We start from the raw sequence: 15,673 nt of genomic DNA, 5'->3' as shown, positions 1-15,673 counted from the left end.
CTAGATAAGCCACATGGCTAACTCATAATTTCCATGCATAACTAACACAATTTCTGTTCGACTAAGGCACCATTTTATAGAAACATCATCAACTATGCCCATATATACACAAGCCGGCAAGGCTATCAAAATGATATACAAAATACAAGCTGATAAGGCTACAAAATACATAACTGTACATAATTGTCTACGAGCCTCTAAGAAGAGTACGTAAAGTCATAAAGGCGGGATAGGACCCCGCCATGCCCAAATATTTACACTAAAGGAATAATACCAACTGTTTCGGCTCCGGATCAAATGGAGCACCTCAATGCACTCACTAAAGAAGCAGCCTACTGGTTTGGTCTGTCTCCCTATCTACCTGCGGGCATGAACGCAGCATCCACAAACAAAAGGACATCCGTATGAATAATGTACTGAGTATGTACGACATGAGTAGTAACATGATAAAAGCATGAAGAATAACATAAGATAAATGAATCATTTATACCTCCTAAGACATTTGTTAGGGTTACTTAACCTTCCTATGAAAAGAACATTTCATAAATCTACATATAATGATACCATTGTAGTGGTTCGATGTTTTTTTCCAATTCACATTTGCACTTGCCTCATTTAAAAAGAAAAGTGTCCCGGGAAAGTACGGTTGTCAATAGTACCGAGAAAAAGGAAAAATATACCTCTACGTTATGGTACTCTAAATGGATAACGTTTTAGAGTTGTCACCTAATTTTTAGGAAATTAGAAAATCAATTCAAAAAGGGTTCATTTAAACGGTTAAATTTTAAAAGAATCCTAATCTAACCAAAGTATAGGTAAGGGTTCTGGTTATCACCCGAGGAAGGTATTAGGCACTCCGGTATTAAGGATCCATAAAACACGATTGACATACGGGTTCTAATAGTATGCCTTTGTAGATATAAACTCCTTGTGATAAAAACAGTTTTTGTTTCATATTTCCGCAAATAGAAATTAGTCATTCATGCCAAAAACACTCCTTTTCAAGAAATGAAAAATTGTAGAGTTTTGCCCAAAATTGAGATTTTTTTGAATTTCGGACTAGAACACCTAAGTTAAAACCAGAAGGCATTAACTCAGGTAGAACACTACGTAAGCCCACCCGAGTTTAGAAAAACGTTTTTTTAGAAAAAAAGTCTTTAAGTATAGAAAATAGCTTTTAAAAATATTTTTTATAGGGATACTAATATACTCCATATGTTAGCCATATTTTTAGACCTTTTATCTAATTATTGGTTTTAATCTTCACAAAAAGTCTCAAAGTTAACTCATTAGCTCTTTTAATAGTCAAAGCAATTCACCCAAAATGATAATCCAAGTTTACAAAATATCTTTCCAACTCAAGTTTCAAATAAATCATAGTAGTCCTAAAATTTTCCTATAAGTTCAAGTCATATCAAAGGTATCCAAAATCCTCAAAATCATCCGCAATCCTAAATTTTCCTAAATGATTTTTTTTTTGATTTTTTTTTGAAAATAAAATTTTAGCAACTCTTAGGCGTGATAATCTCATTCAGGGTTCCAATTATATACAAGCATACACATACGTAATCAAGTAAATAATGTAAAGAAAATAGGGAATTGGGCCGACCAAGGCCAATAGAAAAATGCATAAATAAATATTTTCGCTCCAAATTATGCTCCAATGATGTAGTCATTCTATTATAGGGGTTGACTCGATCTAGACATGTTAGTGGGCCTCAAAAGATCCACCAATAAATTGGGGAGGTCACAAAAGATAGGTGCACAAAATATTAGTAATAGACCAAGGTTAATTATTTAATTTACAAAGCCAAAAAAATTAAGGGAAACTTACATAAACAACAACTTTTTAATAGCTTCTGACAATTTATAGCTAATTTTTCTATATTTACAAATCGTAGCAAGTTTTTGTTGTATTCGGTTGTATTTCGCGTTTTTGAAATACAGGGAAATACAAAATCCGGCAGAGTTCACATTTTTGAAATACACTGAAATACAAAATTTGGCAGAGTAAAAATAGGTTGTATTTATGGAATAAATTTCCTTCTTTCATTTCAAATGGTAAGTCAAATTAAATCAACCATGTATCACGCATAACTGTTGAAGTTCCATAACAACCCACGTTTCTCTCTCCAAATTACTCCATTCCAAACTTTTATAAATACTTCCAAATACAGAAAAATATACACTGAAATACAATGAAATATGGCTGATTGTTTAAGAAATGTAAAATTGTAGTTTGCGTATATATAATGGAATACAATGAAATATATCAGAAACTGTTTCATAAATTAGAAATACATTGAAATATACTGAAATATACTGAAACTTTTTATCAAACATTTGGTGAGCATGAAGCTCCACAACTCTCATCGGTGAAGTATGCGTTGGATTCATGCCGAAGGGGCGGTAGAATAGCATCGTTATCAATGATAGAAGAGATTCAAAATTATGAAACAACACAGACCTAACTTCCGTTCTCGTTAAATCTAACAGTACTTCAACTTTCCCTAACAACCTGCCTGAATTCACACCACATATCGAACCTTACCGCCGACGCAATTGACGACAGTGACGCTGGAGCAATGAAACAGAGCAGATGGTCTCTGGCTGCTACAATTTGACACGTGAATTGGACGGATCAATTTCCCAACAAAAACTTTGGCTGCTATTGTTTGTAATGATTGCCACGTAGACAAAATTAAGAGGAATTACCATTCAGTTGCTTGCTCCATTCCATTCTTCTAATTTGTACACTATATTTAAAAAGGGAGAATACACTATATCAAATATCTAGCAAAAACAAATAATGACATTGGAGAAATGGAATGGAGCAGATGGTCGGGAACGGAGATTGTATATGCTTAGATCTGAGAAAATCAATTTCAGATCTGGTTGGCATGGTCACAGAAAGTTATATATGCTACCGGTGACATGTTTCTATTTCGATGGGAACTTTGTTTTCCGTGGAGGTGGCGGAGATTGTAGTGGATTCATGTCACCGGCGATGAATGAGATAGAGAGAGGGGGGAGGGGGATAAGAGAGAAGAGATTTGTGGTAGGAGAGGGAACGGAGAGAAAAAGAGAGGGGTGAAGGAGAATATAAAATTGATAGGTAAGAGAAAATCAATTTAAAAGAGGAACTTGTGAAATATAGGACACTAGTTATGATGTGTAATTTAAGAAAATATTTTAGTTAGGAAAAATATATAAAATAAAAGGTAGTTGCTTTTCATAAATAGGTCTTAGAAGTAGCTATGACAAGTAAATTTTTCAAAAATGAATTATAATACTTTTAGACTAAGCCCATAAACATCATACTTATAAATAAAAGGACAATTTATGCAAAAAAACCCAATAGTTGCTATGAATTAGTAACAAACATACAAGAACTAAGGTTTTTTTTTTTTTTTTTGTATACCAAAAGCTAACAAGAATGAATAAATCACACTAAACCTATCAATACAATGTCAAAATTCTAACTTAAGTTACTATTTTTCTTATTTTTATAAATTTTAATTAACCTAAAATCACTTAACATTGTCAAAAATAGTAATAAATCCATAGGATACTCAATTAATCATGTAAACAAAGTTAGGCTAGCACATAGTCATTTTCAACTACACAAGCATCATAAATAACATACGCATAACTTAAAATGAAAAAATGGATGGAATCTCTTTTTCTTATTTTTATCGATTTAACTAACCTAAAATCACTTAGCATTGTCTAAATGAAACTTCTAATTTATTTTCATTTTTTCAAATGGTATCAAATTCATATAATATCTACCTAATCAACAATCAAGACTAAGCTTAGCAAAGAATTTATTTTTAACTAACACAAGTATCATAATAAATATATAAAAATAACTAGAAATGAAATAAAGGATATCAATTTAACTAACCTAACATCACATAACATTGTCTAAATCAAACTTCTAATTTATTTTCATTTTTCAAATGGTATAAAATTCACATAATTATTCACTTAATCATCAAACAAGACTAAGCTAGCAAAGAATTATTTTTAACTAACACAAGTATCATAATAAATATATAATCATATCTAGAAATTAAATAAAGGATAGAATGAGAGGTTATCTTTTGATGGAGCAACCTAATGATCAAAATGAGGATTGGTTCAATCTACTTCAAGCACCAAACATTTCGCAAATCTTTAAACCCTTTTTTCTTTTAATTTTTCTTTTTCTTTTTCTATATGTATATCTTATATATATATATATATATATATATATATATCTTTTGTTGCTAAGCTTTGAATATATAAATCAAACTTTAGCTTTTAGGATGCCAAATTTGAACTCTTTTATTCTCTCTTTTTTCTTTTTCATTTTTTTCTATTTTTTTCTCTCTTTTTCCCAAAAATGGAAAAAGAAGATTCCCCCCTTTTTTTCCTCTAAAAAATGTGACCTCCCAAAAAAAAACCCTAAAAAAAAACCCCCTTTTCTTAATGTCAATCCCTTCTATTTGTAGGCAAGCTAATTTAGAATTTCATGGACCAAAAAAGGCCATGCGGCCATAGCTTTTCCCCCCAAAATTCTTATTCAAATTTTCAAAAATCATCTAACTAAGCAATTAGAAATCTATGGACAAAAATAAGCTACTTGGCCGTGCTTTCCCCCCCAAAAATCCTTATTCAAATTCTCAAGTTCATCCAACTAAGCATTTAGAATTCTATGAAAAAAATAGGCCACTTGGCCATACTTTTCCCCCCAAAATCCTTATTCAAAATTTTAAAATCATCCAAGTAAGCATTTAAAATTCTAAGGACAAAAATATGTCACTTGGCCATACTTTCCCCCCCAAAAAGACCTTATCAAAATAGTACCAACAAAGGTACAAATGGATAAAGTCCCCTTTTTATTTTTCATAAAAATGTAGTGTAGTTTTTATAAGTAAACCATTCCTACAGAGTGTCTTCATGATTAATAAGTACTATAGGAAAGAAAGTCTTGTGATTGTACCATGGAGATATAAATCTCAAACATGGAAGAAATTGCTACAAGCTAGGGAGTTGGTTGAACATCAAATTTGGTGGCAATTAGGAATAGAAAACTCTCAATTTTGGTATGATAATTCGACAGGCATGGGAACTTTATATTACCATTCTAAGGGCTATGATGAGTCTATTCATAATGTAGCTGAATTAGTTGTAGAAGGAAGATGGAATAAGGAGAGACTGGCTGCATTACTACCACATGACCTTGCTCAACATATTATTAACCCTGTCAAACCATTAAATGCAACAAAAATAATCCTTGGTGGATATTGGATACCAAAGGGGGATTTACTATTAAGTCAAAATGGGCGTATATTAGGTTGAGAGGGCAGAAGATGGAAGCTTATAAGTATATGTGGATAAAAGGGTTGCCATTTAAGATCTTTTTTTTTTCTTATGGAGATGCTGGAAATTCAGGATTCCTGTGGATGATGTGTTGAGAAAAATGCACTACAATTTGGCATCCAAGTATTGGTGTTGGTCAAACCCTTTGGAGGAGACAACTCAACACTTGCTTGCCACATCTTATGCAGCTAACAGGACTTGGTCCAATTTTTCATCTGGTGCAGGTTTGAACATGGAGAATCTTTCTTTAACAAAGAGGTTTGTGAAGTGGCGAACAGCAGGTACAGGGAGATTAAAGTATATCTACCAGGAAGTTCCTGCTATCATCATATGGGAATTATGGAAGAGAAGGAATGCAATCAAGCATGGAGGCGAAAAGTCAGTAGGAAGGGTCATATATCGAGTATTCACAACAATTCAAAGGATGGTTATGATTAGAAATCCCTCAATTTCAAAAGTTCCTAATAATTGGAGGGACATGATTCAAATGCTAGAGGAGGGAAGACATCAACTTAAAGTCACAAAAGTAGTGTGGGAATTTCCCCCGGAGGGATGGCTGAGTTGTCCTACTGATGGAGCTTCAAGAGGGAGCCCTGTTAGAAGTTCCTATGGTTTTTATTTGAGAAACTCAAATGGTAATCTAGTATATGCCCAAGAAGAAGATATTGGAGTCACAACTAACACTGAGGCAGAGGTTAGGGCTATACTAGAGGCTTTACATTTCTGCAAGAATAATCACTTGAATTATGTGTTGATTCAGACTGATTCACAAATGATCCAAAGAATTCTTAAAAATGGTTGGAAACCTCCTTGGAATATAGCAACATGGGTTGATGATGATTCTGGAAATTAGTAATACCATAGAGGTTAGGTTCAATCATATCTTGAGAGAAGGCAATCAGCTAGCAGATGCTTTGGCTAATCAGGCTCTAGATACATGCTCTGTACAGTGTCATAATTTTAAAGAACTAGAGGTGGATAAGAAGAGGAAGATACTAAATAGTGATAAATCTCCGATTCCCTATCCGAGAATTAGAACTAAACAAGGATATGGGTGAGGACAGGAGTAGCAGGAGGAATAAATGGGATTGTGGAGTTGGAGATCCTTACTATCAAATCCTAAAGGTGGAGCAAAGAAAGGATTTTTATACTAACAGTTTGCTATTGTTTGCAGGTTTTGAAGAATTCATTAATCAGCACCATCACAATCTCAGACATAGAAAAGGCAAAGCATTCATTAAGCAGGTTTGGAGCAGCAGAGCATCAGTTATTGTTATAATCTCATGTCTGTAGATTGGGTGAATGTCTTATTTGTGGTATTAGCTTCAATTGAGGCTCAATAAAATGGACAAACATAAAATTTATATACATTGATTTATAGCAAAACGGAAATAAAATAACAAGAAATGTGGTTAAGATTTCCAGGAACATTGGCAGAGTCTTTACTCAAATTTTAATCAAGTAAACAAGGTAAATATCGTGTTTGTGGTATTAGTATCATCTGGTGCTCATTCAAATAGACAAACATCAGGTTTACACAGATTAAAATTAGAAATTATGGGTTTCAACAACAAAAAACTGGATTTAAGAGAGGATTACTATCAATTTCAGCAACATAGTAAAAGATTCTTGAGCACAACAGGAAAGTTTACACATCATGGGCCAACTTACCAGATCGAACAAAGGCACCCAATGGAATTCATACACAGCTCAGTTGAAGTGTGAAGTGGAAAAACATAGGGTTCTCAGACCCAGCAATGACAGCTAACACATAGGCAGAGCAAAGAAGCAGCTAAGATTAGCTAGGATAGGAAGATTTCGGACAAAACTTAACAGCATACCACAATGGAAGAATTACCTGATGATGCTGATGCGAGGAACTCTTCCATAACTAGCCTAGAGGTGCAAAGTCATCAGCACCTTCACACTCGTGGAATAGAGAGATAAATTGCAACGAGTATTTAGGGTTCATTCAGGAAAGTAGGACAAAGTTTAGTTAGGTCTTAATTAATTCTCCTTTTTTTTTGTTTTCCTTTGGGCCTGACCTGACTTTGAGGTGGGCCATTTGAACTTTTTTTGTTTTCTGCTTATTATTAAAAAGCCCGAATGGGCATAATTGATTTTAAAAAAATATAGTTTTTATATAGTTTTAGGTTAATTAGTCTAATACGGCCCTCGCAAAATAATATTTTGACAAAATAAAAATTATAATACGTCATTTTAAAATACGAGCCTAATATTTAAAAATGTGAACAAATGCAGTCAAAATGAGTCATAATTCATACGTCAGTATTAATTAATAATTTTTTCGAGTTAGACGGAGCGGGATATATATCTTCTTTTCAAATCACGTTTGTAAAAGTAAATACCTCGTAATTTCTTATAATTGTTAATTTTTTGAAAATAATAATTAAACATCAATTTTGGTATTTTCTCGGGACTTTTAAATTTTTAATTTTTTAAGGGCATCCTCACTCCGTCTTGGACTCGAAAAATTTAAAAATTAAAATACGCATTTTATGAGGTGAAAATGTGGTGTCAACAGCTGCTCCTTCGGAGTTTAAGGATGGCAAGGCCATCCTTGAGCTGCGAATTTGACAAACCTAATTTTCACCGAATAAGAGAAATTACAGCCTTCTTTTGCGCAAAATTTCAAAGGTATGGGCGGACCCCAATTTTTGGGCTTCTCACATATCTCAGGCTACATAAGAATTCAGGCCGTTTGTAGTTCTGACTCTATGAGGACTATGAAATAAAGATTTTTCTTTAAACTATTTAGAGGTGTCTCAAGATAATTATAGGAATATGGCCGATCCTCAAAATTTGAGTAGCCTATATATCCTTGGCTTTGGGAATCAGGATAATTTTAGCTCGGCTCGATAGTCCGAAAAGGAATATCCTTTTATGTGGGAATCCCTTTGGGCTATTTCCGGTTGAAAATCCGAACCGGAGGTGGTTTTTGGAAAGGACTTATTAGTGTTGATGCTTGAAATGATATCTAATCTTCAGTGTAGAAAGCTTGACTCTCATACACAGTTTTTGACCGGTTTCCTAAGAAAAGGTTTTACGTATGCTCTGCATGTTTTGAATCCGACTTTTGCTTCCTTCTTCGGTAGCTTCTAGCTCATTTCCAAATGCTGAGTCCGGCGTTTTAGTATTTTGAAATTTTTTATTTTAATGTACTCATACCTGAGTGGAATTTTTCCATTTTGTTGATATTGTAGTCATCCTCCAATATTATGTTTGTCTTCTCGCCAATGCTTGTCCGTTTTCTTTCTTTTGTCTTATCAGTGTGTGTTTTTCGTGTATTTTTTTGAAAAAACTAATCTACTCTGGATAATAATCATGATACTTTGACCGGCTCTTTTCCCATCATTTTCAAAATTTTTCATTGTTTAATGATAACTTTCGTTGGGATCTGGGTCGGGCTATACCGCATTTTTGCGAAACCTAAACACCCAGTCCGGTTGTCGTCTTCGTAAGCAAGATGCTACTAATGAAAAAAATGTTTTCAAGTGCAGGGTCATTTTTTTATGACATCCGCCACCCCTGAAAATTTAGACTCACATCATTTTCACATACTGCGGTAACTGTTACAAATCTGGTGTTGACTGTATCGTTATCTTCATACGAAGCTTGCGGTATACTAGTTCGGGACTACATCACTTATAATCAAAAATACCTAAATGTAGACTGCACATCAGAGTGCAGTATCATATTCGTTTCATGATGACTACTAACCTCTATGTCCATAATTACAACATTTAGTTAGGATATTCAAGTTAACTACTGCATACTCAAGTTCGAAGTCTTTTCTCATGACTACCACTATCCCAGAACCATGATTACGTTAACTTGAAATAAAATACAATAACGACTGCAAATCTTGATGTAGGAATCACATTCATATTTCAACAATTGTGGACATCAACCTCGGAATTATGCTATCTATTTTTGGCTATATATATGGATGATGACTCATCCCCTTCGGCACGTATTTGTTTAATCCATATCGTCATCTTGAGGAATGAAGCTTACCTCGGTGGCAAGACTAATATCTTCCTTATTTGACTCTGGGGAAGAATGCCCGCCCGTCGGTAGGATTCACATCTTCCAAAAGGACTAGACTCGATTGTGAATACGACATTTCAATACCGATATCAACACGTCATCTTTAAATTTTACATTTTTATGACGTCTAATTAGTCAATGTATCAAGGAAAGCCATGCGACGTCCAAGACGGGGTCTTAATACCTTGATACAATACTGTTTAGTAAAGACCATGATTTCAGTAAACCGTGATTATATCTTTCAGTAGTATTAATTTTATTTTATTTTTTGTAAAAATCTTCGTGCTCTGCAAAACGAACAAACATTTTAGTGTAAAACAAACTTTACTTAGGGAGGATTTCGTTACCCTTTCTCGGATGCTTTTTCTTCATCACATCTCTCTTCAAGTTTTTGTCTTCGTTTTGCTTCGTCATCATTATTCCCTTTTCGGATGCTTCTCGCTTTTATTGCTTTGTCTTTGAATTTTTTCGTCTTTGCTTTTGCTTTTGTTGTTTCGCCTTTGGTCTTTTGCTTTGTTTTATTTAGCTAGTGCCATTTCCTGTCTCAATCATTGAACGAACAAGTTAGCGGAAAAAACTCTATTTAAATAGCTTTGTTACCCTTTCCAGATATTCTTCGTTGAATTGCAGCTTCTGTTGTTCTTCCTTTGAATTTTGTCTTAAATGCATGGTCCTCTCGGCATTTTGTTTGAATGAATGGCTCTCTTAGCAATTTGAATGAATGACCCTCTTGGCTGATATGCCATCTCCTTAGCATGTTTAAACTACAAAACCATAGAATCCTTATCAGTAGATAATGCGGTATAAACGTGTCACGACCCAAATTAGGATCGCGCAGGCACCTACCTTTCCCTCCTCGGTAGGTGAACCCTCAATCAATACATAGTAAATAATTAAACATAATTAACAGCGAACATCAATTGCTTAATAAAATCCAATATGAAAAATATTTACAATCATTAAATAGAAAAGGACTCTCTTTAAATTCCCATGACCTGGTCTAGACTAGTATAAGAGCAACTAATGACTTTAGATTACCACTACATTCTAAGACTCAACCTCTATCTCGGAATGAAATGGGAGGGTTGACACCTAATTTTCACCTCATAAAACGCGTATTTTAATTTTCAAAATTTTCAAGTCCAAGACGGAGTAAGGATGCCCTTAAAAAGTTAAAAATTTAAAAATCACGAGAAAATTGCAAAAATTGACGTTTAATTATTATTTTCATAAATATTAATAATTATAAGAAATTATGAGTTATTTACTTCCACAAACGTGATTTGAAAAGAAGATACATATCTCGCTCCGTCTAACTCAGGAAAATTGTTAATTAAAAATGACATATGAATTATGGCTCATTTTGACCGCATTGTTTCACATTTTTAAATATTGCTCGGAAGTATATAAATATTGGACTCGTTTTAAAGCTAGTATTATAATTTTTATTTCATCAAAATATTATTTTATGAGGGATGTACTAGACTAATTAACCTAACTATATAAAAACTATGCTACATTTTTATAAAAAATAAGAAGGGGATTTTATCCATTTGTACCTTTGTTGGTACTATTTGGATAAGTTTTTTTTTTTTTTGGGGGGGGGGGGGGGGGGGGGGAACGTACGGTCAAGTGACCTATTTTTTTTTCAATAGATTTCTAAATGTGTAGTTGGATGATATTGAAAATTTGAATAAGGATTCTGGGGGGAAACGTACGGCCAGGTGGCCAATTTTTTAGCATAGAATTGTAAATGCTTAACTGGAAGATTTTGGAAATTTAAATGGGTTTTGGGAGAGAAGGGGGGTGGGGGTGGGGGAGTATGGCTAAGTGTCTTATTTTTTCCATGGAATTTTGATTGCTTAATTGGGTGATTTTTAAAAATTTGAACAAAGATTTTGGGGGAAAAAGCTATGGCCACATGACCTATTTTGGTCTATGAAATTCTAAATTGGCTTGCCTACGAATAGAAGGGATGGACATTAAGAGGAGGAGATCATTGTTTTTTCTTGGGGGGACGTTTTTGAGAGAAGAAAAAGGAGAGAATCTTCTTCCTCTATTTTTGGGAAAAAGAGAGAAAAAAAAAAAAAGAAGAAAAAAGAGAAAAACGAAAAACAATAGTTCAAATTTGGCATCCTAAAAGATAAAGTTTGATTTATATATTCAAGCTTAGTAACAAAAGATACTAATATAAGATATACATATAGAAAAAGAGGGGAAAAATTAAAAGAAAAAGGGGTTTAAAGATTTGTCAAGTGTTTGGTGCTTGAAGTAGATTGAACCAATCCTCATTTTGATTTGTAGGTTGCCCCATCAAAAGATAACCACTCGTTCTATCATTTATTTCATTTCTAGTTATTATTATATAGTTATTAAGATACTTGTGTTAGTTAAAAATAATTCTTTGCTAGCTTAGTCTTGTTTGATGATTAAGTGGATATTATGTGAATTTGATACTATTTGAAAAAATGAAAAAAAATTTGAAGTTTGATTTAGACAAGTTAAGTGATTTTAGGCTAGTTAAATCGATAAAAACAAGAAAAAGAGATTTCATCCCTTATTTCATTTTAAGTTATGATATATGTTATTTATTATGCTTGTGTAGTTGAAAACTTTGTCTACATGATTAAGTGAGTATCCTATGGATTAAGTGAGTATCCTATGGATTTATTACTATTTTTGACAATGTTAAGTGATTTTAGGTTAACTAAAATTGATAAAAATAAGAAAAATAGTAGCTTAAGTAAGAATTTTGACATCGTGTTGATAGGTTTAGTGTGATTTATTCATTCTTATTAGCTTTTGATATAAAAATAAAAAATAAAAAATAAAAAAAATCTTAGTTCTTGTGAGTTTGTTACTAATTCATAGCAACTATTGGGCCTTTTGCATAAATTGTCCTTTTATTTATAAGTATGATAATTATGGGCTTGGTTTAAAAGTATTGTAATTCATCTTTTTGGCTTTTGTAAATTAAATAATTGACTTCGGCCTATTACTAATGCTTTTTACACCTATCTTTTGTGACCTCCCCAACTTGTTGGCAGATCTTTCAAGGCCTACTAACATTTCTAGATTGAGTCAACCCCTATCATGGAATGACTAAGGCATTGGAGCACAATTTGGAGCGAAAATATTTATTTATGCATTTTTCTATTGGGCTTGGTCGGCCCAATTCCCTACTCTTAAATTAACAAAATGACTAGCTTTTAGTAGTTTCCTATCATTTATAGCTATCTTTTAAAAATTACCATTTGTAGCTATGTTTTCCCAAATTAATATATTTTTTCGGATGTATTTGATGCTTATAAATACATAGTAACACGGTAAAAAATAAAAAATATCCCTTGATTTAAGGCCATAATGGTGGAATTAATTAATTAGCTATTAATTTGTATTTTTTTACCTTACCCTTCCACAAAATCAGATTTTAGATTATCTTTCCATAACTATTTTCTATTCCTCCATCCAATCTTCAACATTCAAACATAAAAAATCAAAAATTCAAAATTTGAAAACATTCAACAGCCAATATATCTGAAGTTTTCAATATTGTTTTCGTTCTTAATTTACCTATGTATTTTATAGCATAACCAATGTATTTGAAGTTTCCAGTCAAACCCCATGTATTTTATATTAAATCTCATGTATTTGTGTGAGTAACAATTTGCATCACCCATGTATTTTGGCGGTAATGTATTTGAAGTTTTCAATATTTATTTCGTTTTGATTTACACATGTATTTGATAGCATAACCAATGTATTTGAAGTTACCAATCAAACCCCATGTATTTTTATATTAAATCCCATGTATTTGTGTGAGTAACAATTTGCATCACACATGTATTTGATGGATTAATTTGAACAAAATACACAAATATATAGAAAACTTACAATGTATTTTCATCACTCATTTATTTGAAACTAGATGAACAAATGTAATTAATTTGAACAAAATACACACAAATATAGAAAAACTTACATAAATACACCACCAACCACAAAAGTTGGTAGCTATATCATAGATCATACACAAATACATATATTCTTCTCAAAACCCTAAAAACATCCTAGACCACCAAAAAAACCCAAGCCACAGATCAAATGCAACTCGGTCCAAATTTATGAGCACTGATCCACAGCCCAAAAGTCTTGCCATTTAAGGCTACAAATTGCCCACAATGGAAGATAAGCCCACAACCATAATGAATGATCATTCTAGTTGGAACATCATTCACATAAAAAAGAAAATGGAAAGGCTAATTGCCTTCTTATGTTTAATTTGTCCACAAAGCTTGAAATCATGAAAACCAAAATAAAATTGAGAGAGGGGCGGCCGCCACCCGTGGTGGTGGTGGTTGATAGAAGGAGAGAGAGAACTTTTTAGGGATTTGAGAAATGAAAAATCGAAAATGGGTAGTGAGTGAGAATAGAGAAAGTCAAAATTTATGAAAAAAGAGAGAGAATGGTAATGTATATTAAGTGATAATTATTGTTTCCATTAAAAGGGGATATGAGATTGAAGGTGCTAAATTTTAGGCGTATTTGTGCACCAGTAAATGAAAGTTACTATGTAGCTATATTAGTTAAATTCAAAAATTATTTAGTTATTATTAGTAATTAAAATAAAAGTAGTTAATATCACTAATTATGTACTAAAAATAGCTATAACACGTAATTTACTTGATTATATATATGTATGCTTGTGGGAACCCTGAATGAGACTATCACACCTAAGAGTTGCTAAAATTTATTTTCAAAATTAAAAAAAATACCATTTAGGCAAATTTAGGATTGCGGATAATTTTTGAGGATTTTGGATACCTTTGATATGACTTTTAATTTATAGGCAACTTTAAGACTACTATGATTGATTTGAAACTTGAGTTGGAATATTTTTTCCGTTAAACTTGGATTGTCATTTTGGGTGAACTGTTTTGACTATTAAAAAGGCTAATGAGTAAACTTTGAGACTTTTTGTAAAGATTAAAACCAAGACTTAGATAAAAGTTCAAAAAATATTGCTAACCTATGGAGTATATTAGTATGCCTATAAAATTATTTTCAAAAACTATATTCTATACTTAAATACATTTTTTCTAAAAAACCTTTTTCTAAACTCGGTTGGGCTTACGTGGTGTTCTACTTGGGTTAACGCCTTCGGTTTTAACCTAGGTGTTCTAGTCCGAAATCCAAAAAACGCCCAATTTTGGGCAAAACTCTACCATTTTTCGTTTCTTGAAAAGGAGTGTTTTTGGCATGAATGACTAATTTCTATTTGCAAAAATATGAAACAAAAATTATTTTTATCACAAGCAATTTATATCTATAAAGGCATACTATTAGAACCCGTAGGTCAACCGTATTTTACGGATCCTTAATATTGGGGTGCATAACACATTTCCTGGGGAATCACCAAAACCCTTACCCATACTATGGTTAGATTAGGTTTCTTTTAAAATTTAACTGTTTTAAATGAACCCTTTTCGAATTGGTTTTTCTAATTTCCTAAAAATTAGGTGGCGACTCTAAAACATTATCCATTTAGAATACCATTACGTAGAGGTATATTTTTTCTTTTTCCCGATACGATTGACAGCCGTACTTCCCGGGGATACTTTCCTTTTTAAATGAGGCAAGTGCAAATGCGAGTCGGAACAAATATCGAACCGCTACATATGATGACTCTGCTGGGGATAATTTAAGGTTCTAACCATAAGGGTTCCATTAATTTGTATGTTTGTATGATATAAATTGTTTATGTGTTTAAATTTCCGCAAAATATAACTGTCATTCATGCATGTATACTCTGCCACTCCTGGCATTTATTGATATTTTTTCTACGGGTGATGACGTGGGATGAGCTGCGGACATACCTTCATTAAAAAACCTTTTGATATAATCTTTAGAGGTCTCTATGGTCGAGTGGGTAGGCGGTCATCCCAAAGCCTTAGAGAGCCCACCCCTAGTTTGTCCGCTTGGGTAACTTGTGTCATTTGCTTGAAAAGCCACTCTAGAATAACTAGTGTAGAGTGAAGCCAAATCCCTACTGGTATAGCACATATGGACCATAGACCAGTTTCGGCATCTCATACCTACCTGAATCGGACAGGAAAACCACCCACATCTAACTATGTGAAACATTGAAGGATAAACATGCTGTTATATGAACCGTTTGCCCTTGGGTTTGGGTTTTTACTTTTTAGTTTAGGAGTTGTACCCCTACGTGGGATTG

The 15,673-nt window shown here is 33.0% G+C and overlaps 1 long non-coding RNA gene across 1 annotated transcript; it reads right to left on the bottom strand.

The window, feature by feature from the left end:
• Positions 1–2,134: 2,134 nt before the first annotated feature.
• On the bottom strand, positions 2,135–7,344 carry LOC132615329 (uncharacterized). The gene is made up of 3 exons (XR_009572656.1): positions 7,226–7,344; positions 7,039–7,131; positions 2,135–2,756 (listed from the first exon to the last, which is right to left on the bottom strand). It is a non-coding gene; the product is annotated as an uncharacterized LOC132615329 (long non-coding RNA).
• Between the last annotated feature and the right edge of the window lie 8,329 nt (positions 7,345–15,673).

This window comes from Lycium barbarum, chromosome 10 (genome assembly GCF_019175385.1).
Source record: "Lycium barbarum isolate Lr01 chromosome 10, ASM1917538v2, whole genome shotgun sequence".
Lineage (NCBI taxonomy): Eukaryota > Viridiplantae > Streptophyta > Magnoliopsida > Solanales > Solanaceae > Lycium > Lycium barbarum.
This window is presented reverse-complemented; position numbering and strand designations above follow the sequence as displayed.